The sequence below is a fragment of the Bufo gargarizans genome, chromosome 5, assembly GCF_014858855.1.
Source record: "Bufo gargarizans isolate SCDJY-AF-19 chromosome 5, ASM1485885v1, whole genome shotgun sequence".
Taxonomy (NCBI): Eukaryota; Metazoa; Chordata; class Amphibia; order Anura; family Bufonidae; genus Bufo; species Bufo gargarizans.
This window is the reverse complement of record NC_058084.1, coordinates 396,455,151-396,467,664: the sequence shown is the minus strand read 5'-3', so window position 1 is coordinate 396,467,664 and position 12,514 is coordinate 396,455,151. Positions and strand designations below refer to the sequence as shown.

The following is a 12,514-nucleotide window of genomic DNA, read 5'->3' as shown; positions in this document are numbered from 1 at the left end:
GAAAACTGGACATAGGGATTGCCATTTTTCTAATGATTGATATCATGTGGGGGTCTGTGTAGTAAAGGGCTGGGGGCCCCCGTCCGAGTACAGGACACGGTGCCGATAAACGGCCAAACAGCGGCCTGCAGTCAGTTCAGGGGCACCCAGCCTACAAAAACCCGAACAATTCCAATTCTGCATTTAGACCCGCTGGTATCATTGTTCCAAATTCATATATGCGTCTCGATTCTAGTTTCGACATTTGTTTGATATAGTTGCCTCCTCGCCAATGTCTCTCTACCTTTTCCAGTGCCATGAAGATTAATTTGGAGGGGTCTTTATTATGTACGTCCCTAAAGTGTCTCGATAGACAATGTTTGTCATACCCCTTTCTTATGTTGGCTACATGTTCTGCCAATCTCGTTTTCATGGGACGTTTGGTTCTTCCTATATATTGTTTCTTACAGGGACACTGGATCAGGTAGATGACACCGGTAGTGTTGCAAGTGAGGCAATCTTTTATTTCCCATTTATGTGTATTTTGGGTTGAGGAGATTGTGGTTATTTTCTTGGGTGTAGGATTAATTTTACAGGCCATACACTTGCCACATTTGAAAAAGCCTGTAAGCTTCATCCAGGTCCCCATAATTGTATTTTCTTTTTTCTTTGATTTTACAGAGGGGGCTATCTTTAAACCTAGATTTGGGGCTCTAGTAAATGTCAAAGACGGTATATTTGGCAAGAGATGACCTATCACTCTATCTCCCTGAATATGATGCCAATGTGTTTGAATGATTTTTCGCATTTCCTTGTGTTTATTATTAAAAGGAAGAATGATTCTAGTATTTAATGTTGTATTATCTATTTTGGTTTCTATCTCTTTATCTTTCTTTGAGAAGAATGTTTGTCTATCTAAATTCTTTGTCTTCTCCAATGCTATATCCAAAATTTTTTCAGGGTAGTGTTTATCCAAAAATTCGTTCTTCATTTTTAATGCTTCTATCTCAAAATCTTCATCATAAGTACAGTTTCTCCTAATCCTTCGAAACTGACCGAACGGGACATTTACCAACCAGTTGGGAAGGTGACAGCTAGAATACTGTATGAAGCTATTTTTAGATATAGACTTGGAAAATGTATTACATATATATTTGTTGCCCACCTGTTTGATCTTTAAATCTAAAAATTCAGTTATTTCTGTGACATTCGAGGTGAACTTCAAATTTAATTGATTCTGATTGATATCATGCAAGAATATTTCAAGTTCTTCTTTACTGCGTTTCCAGATGAAAATGATATCATCTATATACCTACGCCATAGGGCCAGATCCGCCCCTAGTTTGGGCTGAATGTAGTTTGCCTCCCATTCTGCCAAAAATAAATTGGCATAACTCGGGGCGAATCTGGTCCCCATGGCGGTACCGCGTTTTTGTAGGTAGAAGTTCCCCTCGAAATAAAAGTAGTTATGGGTTAGAATATAATTGATTCCATCTATAATAAAATTAATATGTGCCTCATCTAATGTCTCGTCTTTCTTAAGTTGTTGTTTAATTGCTGATGTACCTTGTTGGTGGTCAATTATAGTATATAATGACTGTACATCAAGTGTACCCATAATCCAGTCCGGTTCCGCTGTTAGTTCCTCTAGAGTTTGTATAATATGGGTAGTATCTTTGATGTAAGAGCTAGTCTTTTTCACAACTGGTTGTATCAATATGTCTATATATTTTGATAAATTAGAGGATAATGATTCTATGCCCGAAACTATTGGTCTCCCTGGTGGTTTCTCCAGGGATTTATGGATTTTGGGGAGACAATAGAAGACTGGTAGTCTCCCTTGTGTCCCCAAAATAAAGTCATATTCTTGATTAGAGATTAATGATAATTCTAAACCTTTCTTGCACAATCCTTTTAGTTCTAGATCAAATTCTACCAGCGGGTCTTTTTTGAGCCTCATATAAGTCTCTGTATCATTTAGTTGTCGGAGGCATTCCTCATTGTAATCTATCGTATTCAATATGACTACCGCGCCCCCTTTATCAGCGGGGCGTATAGTGATAGCTTCATTTTTTTGAAATTCTTTAATGGCATGGCATTCCCGTTTAGTCAGATTTTTTCGACTTGAAGATCCTATTTTAATCTTACGTACATCTGTTTCTACATTTTTATAAAAGGTAGACATTTCCACACTGATTTCATTCCTCGGAAATAGAGTGGATTTCTTTTTCAATAGAGGTTTATCTAGTTGCCCTATAGTGTCAGTACTTATTATTGGGTTTTTTATAAAATGTTTCTTTAAACATAAGTTTCTTATATATTTCTGAATCCCTATGTAGACAGAAAATTTGTCCAATTGCTCAGTGGGGGCAAATTTCAGACCCTTCTCCAATAAACTAATCTGTGGGTGAGTGAGGTTAATTGTGCTTAAATTTATTATTATTGTGTCTTTCTGTGTTGTTGTTAATGTCTCCTGTGTTGTCTTGTTCTTCCTGTGACTTCTTCTTGTCTTTTTATTCCCTCTGTGTGTTCGTGTTGGTAATGGTTGTGATGCTTCCTGTGATTCCTTAAAGGGTAAGTTGCCTGTTCTCTTTCTTGAGTGTTGTGATAAGGATAATTTTCTACTGTTTGAGCCGGGTAGTGATGTTTGTGTCTCAAGTTGTATTGGTGTGTCGACAGGCAAATAAAAGATTGCCTCACTTGCAACATTTGGAACAATGATACCAGCGGGTCTAAATGCAGAATTGGAATTGTTCGGGTTTTTGTAGGCTGGGTGCCCCTGAACTGACTGCAGGCCGCTGTTTGGCCGTTTATCGGCACCGCGTCCTGTACTCGGACGGGGGCCCCCAGCCCTTTACTACACAGACCCCCACATGATATCAATCATTAGAAAAATGGCAATCCCTATGTCCAGTTTTCTCACTTGAAACCCTTAGTAAAGAATGAAAATGGAAAATATTGACAATTTGTTAATATATTACGGAGTTATCTGATATTCTATTTTATTATTTTTAACAAAAGGTCTAATCTTAATATTTTATCATTATTCATTTATGATGAAAGGGATAGAACCCGAAGCAGAGGAATATAGAATGGTATGGGAATGATCCCACAGACAAAGAGAACTTAATAATTCTATAACTTACATATGCAATCGATTTTATTAATTCTGATTACATAGTTATGTTTAGATTGACAATCTGAATGTATGGGCCGAAAAACGCATAAGTAGAAAAAAACCGCATCAAAAAACGCATGTATTAAAACGCATGAAAATTCAGGAAATAAGAAATCCAGTTGTCCATTTCTTGGTGCTATCCAGGATATATAAGGAGGAGGTCAACAGGTGAGGCGTGACCACTGATGAAGGGAAAGAGTGTTCCCGAAACGCGTATGGGCCGGATCGCAGACCTGTGAGAAAAGCACCTTAAGCATGGCCATGCTATACAACTAGATCACAGGACTCTGATATTCATTGCGACGATACCAAAGGCATACTGTATTCCCTCGAGGACGGTAATCTCGCTTGGAAATCTCGTGAGACTTCGGGTAAGCCAGCTGCAGCTGAATGAAGTAAGACGCCGGAAGCATCCCGCGCTGCCCGACTCACGCTTGAAAGCGACCACAAGCGACCGCATACAACGAGGGAGGTAAGGAGTTATTTAACTCACAAGCCAAATCAGTACAGTAGCTACGGGACTGTTTATCACCATATAATAATAGGTGCATAAGATCTGCACCCAACGATTCTACATGTGTTTTTTGAACCAATCTGAGTTATACAGTTGACCAGAGACTGAACTGTTCTGTACATCTTTACATATTCATCTATATTGATGCTGGAATAACGTTATCCAAACTATTGGAACATCTGTGGATTTGAAAAGACATTAATGCTGTCTAGCACTCTGGTCATACCAGACCTATTGGGTTCATATGAATCAATTGCCCCTTTCATTATCCTCATCCGTGTATGATTGAATTGTTATTAATATTGTATTTTATTGCATTTTATTTAATTGGACCGATACGTTTGAACATTGTGATTTAATTAAATTTTATTCTATGATCCAAATGAAGTGTGCTCGCCCATCACTTTAACTATTTAAATCCATTTTGCTTCAGAGGGTGGGTGTCCCTCATTTTGGGCTAGTAGCACCTGTTCCTGAGTTCCGTCCAGAGTGAGCCACCGCCTTACTTTATACAATTCACAGATTTAACTCCAAAAAACTATTGGAAGACCAAACAGTCCTCTTAAGGACTACAGTGTGTGTTTGACAGCAATGCAGCACCATTTTTTATATTTTTTTTACCAGGGGTTAGATTCAGCAGTATCAGGGACAGGTATCTTCAGGAAGGGGCACATAGTGCAAAAACGAATACAGAGCAATTTAGCTAATATAGTGCTATAAAAAATTTTTTTATAGTTGTAATTTTTTTCCAATCTGAACTTCAGATGAGAAAAAAATTACAACTATTTGACAAAGAAGATTATAGCACTATATTAGCAAAATTGCTCTATATTATTACAAACCGGATTCCAAAAAAGTTGGGACACTATACAAATCGTGAATAAAAACTGAATGCAATGATGTGGAGGTGCCAACTTCTAATATTTTATTCAGAATAGAACATAAATCACGGAACAAAAGTTTAAACTGAGAAAATGTACCATTATAAGGGAAAAATATGTTGAATCAGAATTTCATGGTGTCAACAAATCCCCAAAAAGTTGGGACAAGGCCTTTTTTAACCACTGTGTGGCATCTCCCCTCCTTCTTACAACACTCAACAGACGTCTGGGGACCGTGATATACAGGCTGTATCGGAGTGCTTCTTCCTTGTAATTTTTGGTATCGCTTACACTGTATATACAATTGAATATACAGGAAAGATTGTTTCCCAACAATTTTCCCTTTAAAATTTTTTTTTTTTGGGGGGGGTGGGGTTTTGGGCGTTTTTTTTTTGTCGGTTTGTAAAAGTGCCATACAACATGGTTCCCAGCAGCGACATTGGAGTCCAAGATGCATCCAGACATGGTCCCCCTGCTGTACCTGATCGATTTCAGAGGTGGTTCCATCACTTTCAGACCTTTTCCTATGAACCAGGCACCTTCCCCTCATCCGAGCAGCGGGTGCCTGGTTGTCTCCCATTGACTTCCATTATACTCGGGTGCTCGGCTGAGCGCACGAATATCGCTATGTGTTCAGACCAAGTACTCAAACACCCAAACACTTTCGTGCTCGCTCATCACTATTAGCCATATTTGATGGTTTTGTTTCAACATTTGTTTGCTATTTTAACATATGATTTGAGGATGTATGATGAATTCAAGAAACAAAACGGTTAACAACATTCAGTTTCTCAAATGTTTTCTACGTCTGTATCAAACTGTATGGAGGCATACAATTGATTTTTGTTGCTCAATAAATAATTAAATTAATAATAATGAAATAATATGATATATGGTTATTTGGGGAAAGTGCTTTCATAAATTTGGGCCTGTTTACTGTGTCTCATTGTAATGCATAATAACATTATTTTTTACTGCTCACAGGATCTCTGTAAAAGTTCAGAACCTTCCTTAGACAGTAAAAAACTCTCTAGTGGAAAAGAATAAATACATGGCAGAGAGAGGAAAGAATGACAGGGGAGGAGGAGAACCAGTGAGGAGTAGAGGTGAGCGAATTTCTTGAAATTCAATTTGTGCCTCATTCTAACATATCGGTCAGAAGATTTTATTTTGGGTATGAAAAAATTCAACCTGAATTCAAAGTGCTTAATCTGAGCCTGAAATATGCCTACAATAGGCGTATTTGTGCATAATGAATGACCCCCATTATCTTTTTAGGATCCTGCTGCCACAAGTATCAATAAAGGGGATGTTTTTTATAGGTTTGAACTGGATGTTTACTGAGCACTCTGTACATGCCGTATAATTCTGCTGTATGCACTTGTGGTAGGTGAGAATTTTTTCATGCAGTGGCAATGCTTGAGTTCAAGATTTGGGTATCTAATTATTGTACAATGTTTATTGGGCACAAACTAGCTGAGAACCGATAGTGATCATGGAAAAGATATTTCATGTCTCTGTCACCATGCATACTATGCCATACATCATTGTGCTGCCATTTATTACCTTGTTTATGATCCTGTATATCTCATAGGCTGCTGCTCTTGCATTGCTGATACTTTCTATGCATGGAAACACATTTCCAAATGAGACTGTGCCAGTCAGCACCGAAAAGAAGACCTTAAAAATGACAACTGTGTTAATATTACAGATAACAAACAGAGATATGTCATGGCTGTGCAATGTCCAATATACATGCTGAAAGATACAGAAGCACAAGTAAATAGATATGAAAATGAGTTACAAAGAGTTCCTCTATCTTTATAATGAACCAATGCATGAGAAATCTCATTTTATTGCCTGTGATTTAGTCATTATCCAATATCTGATCGGGACACTTGCTGATCAGCTGCATGAAGAGGAGTCGTGTTCATTATGAAGCTTAATTTCCTGCGGAGCAACAGCGCAGTGTAATTACAAGTAATGGCTCCTTTCAAGTGAATGGAGAGAGTACTCATCATTACAAGATGTACACTTCCGAGATGTAGTGCGGTGTAATGAACAGGAAGCAGCGCTTGCATGGAGCACCGCCTTCTCTTCAATCAGCTGATCGTCATGGGTCAGACCCCTGCCATTCAGATTATTGGCTTATATGATGGAGGTGTGAGGTATTTGAATGTATTGCGGATTTGCATGTACATATATTCTTTTTACTCCTCTGATTATGTGACCAAATTGCTGCTGTTCTGCCGCCTACTGCCACATTGGTGTCCATTTTTATTCATTAATTAATTATGTATTGTAATTTTTAATATATGTATTGGAAATAAAGACGTTGTTTAATAATAAATAGCGGTGTGGTATTGTGGTGTTATAGTGATAAACTAATAACTATGGTTATAGCTAGTAAGGAGAGAATCAAAGCTGACGAAGTGGAATTCGATCCGAATTTCAGGAAAAATTTAATTCGCACAGAATGTGAATTTCCCTAGCGCTTCGTAGTAACGAATCACATTTTTTCCTAAAATGACTGCTGGGCGTGTGAGGACTTAGAGAAAGGAACTCTGGTAAGGCGGGATCACCGAGATTAACATGCATGCATGCAGCCAATCAGCAGCCAGCCAGCTCTGTGATGTCATAGCCCTATAAATAGCGGCAGCTATCTTAAATTCAGCCATTTAACAGTGTATTGAATGCAGGGAGAGACATCTGGAGGCACTAGGGACAGTGTTAGAAAAAATAATTTAATTGTTCAGAAAAAGCAATTTACCAGTGCAGGGAAAGATAATTCAAGGTGTAGAGAAAGGATAGGGAGGAATCATTCCACAGCTTTTATGTTGAAAAGGGTTCTGTAGGGAAGTTTACAGCCTGGGTAATAGGAACAAGCCTATTACACCTTGCTGCACTGACTGGGGATCCAAATTGCCATTATACAGCTCTGTAATTCCAGCAAACCGTTCTTATTAGGGTGCAAATGCTTTTTGATACAGCCATTATTAGGGTTTATTACAATGAAATATTTCTACATCTCTTTTGCCCTTGTGCAGTGCAGTTATATGTCCTTTTTTTGGCTTTTATTAGTGGGAAGAAATGGGATTATTAGCTGTTGAGTGGTGAAGTGCTAAAATTTAAGTATTTTATTATCGTGTATTAGGGGCAAAAGTAAAATATATTTGCCAGTCAAAGGTGCAGTTATATGTTTTAAAGCCATTTTTGCTGTGTATTAGTGGCAAACCAAAAAATACATTTGCCAGTCAGCAGTGCTGTTATATGATTGAAAGCATTTTGAGGCGTGTATTACCATAAAAATAAAAAATACACTTGACGCTCAGCGGTGCTGTTATCTGTTTTAAAGCCTTTTTTTTTGCTGTGTATTAGTAGAAAAACCAAAATATATTTGCCGATCAGAGGTGCTGTTATCTGTTCTAAAGTCATTTTTGCTGTGTATTAGTGGAAAAAACGAAATATATTTGCCGTTTAGCGGTGCCTTTACCAGATATCTTTTAAAGCCTTCTGTGGTGTGTATTACCATAAAAAGAAAATATATATTTGCCGGACAGAGGTGCAGTTATATATTTTAAAGCCATTTTTGCTGTGTATTAGTGGCAAAACCAAAATATATTTGCCATTCAGCGGTGCTGTTATCAGTTCTACAGCCATTTTTGCTGTGTATTAGGGGCAAAACCAAAATATATTTGCCGTTTAGCAGTGCAGTTACCAGATATCTTTTAAAAACCTTTGTGGTGTGTATTACAGTAAAAAGAAAAAATATATTTTCTGGACAGCAGTGCAGTTATCTGTCTTATAGCCATTTTTGACGTGTATTAGTGGCCATATGTAGAATCTGTGGGCAGAGGGTGAAGCGTGGCCAGGTTGCCAAAGTTGGCACTACGGCCCTGCATCAACATATGCAGCGTTGCCATAAAGTGTCCTGAGAGAACCGTGGCTTTGGGTTGGTGGTCCAGCCTGCCGCAGAAACCGCTGCATCACCTAGTGACATGCACCCGATTTCAGACAGTCAAGGCTCCACCACCTCAGCTGAAGGGAGCTGTCTGTCCTTCCCATCATCTGATGGTCCGGATGCTCCTGCTCCTACTCGTCACTCACTCCGTCAGCAATCGATCAGTGAAGCTATGCTTGCACGCCTCCAACGACAGAACGGCATCTCCCAACATAGGCTGATATGCGATGTTTCCAACCATATGTTGGACCGACTGTACGAACAGAGAAAGGCCATAAACATTTTCTTGATGATCCAAGCGGACAGGTGTACTCCTCTGTGTAACTTCAATGTCAGCCAGTGGCAGCTCATGCTTGACACCTGCCTTTTGTTTGTGCCCTTTGAGGAGACAACATTATTTTTTGGTCGCAAGGACTATGTGATGAATGATGTCATTCCACTGCTTCATGTTCTGGAACAGATGCTGGTAAATCTGGCTGGTCAGGGGACTGGAGATGTGGTCTCACGGTCACATGAGCCTTGTGGGCGCTGAACTGGAGGAAGAGGAGGAGTACATTGGAGCACTAGCAATGTGTAGCGAAAATAGTTTTTTCTACATAGGGGACAGGAGAGGAGGAGCAGGAGCAGCCAGAGGAGCTACTGTGCAATGAGGAAGACGAGGCTGAGGACCCAGACACATGGGATGACTTATGGCTCTCCACCTTGTTGGACCCTGCCGGGCCAGTAGTGTGGCATCAGAGCAGGTGTTTAGTGCGGCAGGGGCCATAGTTACCCGAATAAGAACTCGCCTGTCCACCCGATATGTAGAGAGACTGACCTTTGTCAAGATTAGTGTTGGACGAGCATGCTCGGCCAAACACTAGTTCGGCTCGAGCATTGCTATGCTTGGCACCTCGCGGTGTTAAGCCGAATACCGCTTGTGCTGCAGCGCAATGCTCGAGTCTCCTCTCCGCACGTTTGTTGGCTGCTATGCAGCCAATAAACGTGCCAGTAAGTCAATGGAGTTAGACAACAGATCCGATTGCACTGCACATAACCCCGCTTCCTCCTACGCTACGGACAATGTTCAGCGTATACCCTGATCAGGCGATGCTCAGCTGGTGTCAGGCATTAATAATTCACATGCAACATAAGAAAATAATCCAGCGGCACTCACCAATCAACATTTTCATTTACTTTATTCACCACGGGTCAGTAGTGATGAAGGTACGTTCAGTGATTTTGTAGAATACCTCAATAGAGTAAATTAGATGAATATGACATTTATTTATGCATTTGGAGGTGAAAAATTAGAATTCCTGGATGTCCTGGTATCCATTAAGGAAGGTGAGTTGGTGATGGAGAATTTTAGAAAACCCACGGCCACCAACTTCCTTTTACATCACTCGAGTTTCCATCCAACTAGTGTTAAGCGAGCTGTACCATTTGGCTAGTTTACACGACTGGCCAGAATCAATACCACTGAAGAAAGCTTCCAAAAGCAAGCAAGAGACCTGAAGAGTAGGTTGTCTTCTAGGGGTTACCCCATGGAATTATTAAATGACACAATTATGCGAGCATCCAATAATATTTGAGGGGGAGAATTACGAGCAAAGAAAGGATCCAATATTAGGGGTCAGCCTTCTCTGTTAGTTTTTTCTTTCAAATACAGTCCGATGGCAGAGCAAATCAGGAAAATAATTAAGGATAATTGGAACATGTCGGAGGGAGATGCCAGTCTTGGGGATATTGGTGGTTCAAGACCCCTCGTATCCTTCAGAAGGCGTCATACCCTAAAGAATAAACTAGTAAGGAGCCATTTTAAAGAAAAAAACGGGATACATGGTTGAATGGTTGGTGCCCACAGGGGAATAAACATTGTGGAAGTTGCTCCTTTTGTAAATTCAACTTAAAAGGGTCCTCAATCTCGTTTGGAGTTTTACATCATAGAGTGAACACGAACAGTGAACAAATGAGCAGGGGCGTGAACACTAGCAACCTCACCACCACCAGCATTATCCGCCACATGGCATCAAAGCACCCTAATAGGTGGGCCGAACGCCTGGGTCCACAACCAGTGTCTGCAGGTTACACCCCTGCCTACTCTTCCCCTGTGTTATGTGCTGGCCAATCCCCTGTCCAAGATGCAGGCCCGGATGCCTCCCGCCATGCATCTGGACCTTCGCAAGCACCATCAGCCAGCACATCCACTTCTGTGTCCCAGCGCAGCGTACAGATGTCTATACCCTAAGCCTTTGAATGAAAGCACAAATGCCCAGACACCCACCCACAGACCATAGCACTAAATGCGCAGATTTCCAAATAGCTGGCCCTGGAATTGTTACCATTCAGGCTTGTGGACACTGAGGCTTTCCGCAGCCTGATGGTGGCAGCTGTCCCCCAGCTGCCAATATTTTTCACGGCGTGCAGTCCCAGCTTTATACCAGCATGTGTTCTGTAACATTACCCGTGCCCTGACCAACGCAGTTATTGGGACGGTCCATTTAACGGCACACTGGGTGAACGTTGTGGAGAATGGGAGCGTTTCGTACCCTGGGATGGCACAAGTGCTACCGACGCCAAGGATTCCTGGCCCTACTTCCATCAGGGTTTCCGCCACCACCTACATTAGTGGCTGCAAACCCACTTCTCCTCCTCTGCCTCCTCCTTCACTTCCACCTCTGAATTATCATCTTGCAGCACCAGTCAGACATCAGTCAGTAGCTGGAAGCAGTGTAGCGCTGCAGTGGGGAAGCCACAACAGACTGTGCTTAAACTGATTTGCTTAGGTGACAAACGGCACACTATTGAAGAGCTATGGCAGGGGATAAGGGACCAGACTGAGCCACACAACCTTTAACCGGGCATGGTTGTGTGTAGTAATGGCCGTAACTTGGTGGTGGCTTTGAAGCTCGGCAAGCTCACACACATACCATGCCTAGCCCAAGTGTTCAACCTAAAGGTTTCTTGAAACCTACCCCAATATCTGAGCTACTGGTGAGCCCATTTATGCAAGTCATCGACAGCTTCCGCTGGTCTGTCAACGCTGCAGCAGCAGCGCTTGCAATTGCCAGCTCACCGACAGTTGAGAGACGTGAGCACGCGCTGGAACTCCACGTTCCACATCTTGGCCAAGCTTTGTGAGCAGCAGAGGGCAGTAGTGGAATATCAGCTGAAACAAGGTCGTCGACTTTCCAGTTAGCTTCCGCTCTTCATAAGAGACGAGTGGGCATTGATGTCTGACCTCTGTGAGGTTTTACGCAACTTTGAGGAATCAACACAAATGGTGAGCGGCTATAACGCTAGTATCAGCATAACCATTCCACTTCTGTGTCTACTCAAACGCTCGCTGCTCACAATTAATACAGACATTTTCATATGGAAGAGGTGGAAATGGGGGAAGAAAGTACACAGGGTGATAGCCAGACCACCCTCAGTTCGTCTTCACGGAGCAAATTGGATGATGATGAGGAGGAGCAGGAGACGGTTGTCTCTGCTACAGAGGGTAGTAGCCATGGAAGTTTTATTCCATCTGTTTAGCGTGGATGGGTAGAAGAGGAGGGAGAGGATGACGAGATTGAGAGTCATCCTCCTTATGAGGACAGTGAAGTCTTGTCTGTTGGGACTCTGGCACACATGGCTGACTTTATGTTAGGCTGCCTTTCACGTGACCCTTGCGTTGTACGCATTTTGGCCAACACTGATTACTGTTTGTTCACCCTTCTCGAACCCCACTACAAAGAGAATTCCTCATCTCTCATTCCTGTGGTGGAGAGGACGAGCAAAATGGTGCAATACCAGAAGGTCCTTGTGGAAAAATTGCTCCAAAAATTTCCAGCTGACAACGCTGGCTGCAGAGTACATAGTTCCTTGGCTAACCGTGGAGGGGAAAAGAGGGGAACACACAGTAGTTCCAACAGAGGCAGGGCAACACTCTCCAAGGCGTGGGACAGTTTTATGACACTCTGCCAGCACCCTCAACCTGATGTGTGGCCTAGTGGCACAAGGAGGGAAACATTTTA

General features: G+C 41.6%; 1 pseudogene; it reads right to left on the bottom strand.

The window, feature by feature from the left end:
* The window catches only part of LOC122939475, a 200,068-nt pseudogene that overhangs the window by 167,737 nt on the left and 19,817 nt on the right, over positions 1–12,514 (bottom strand).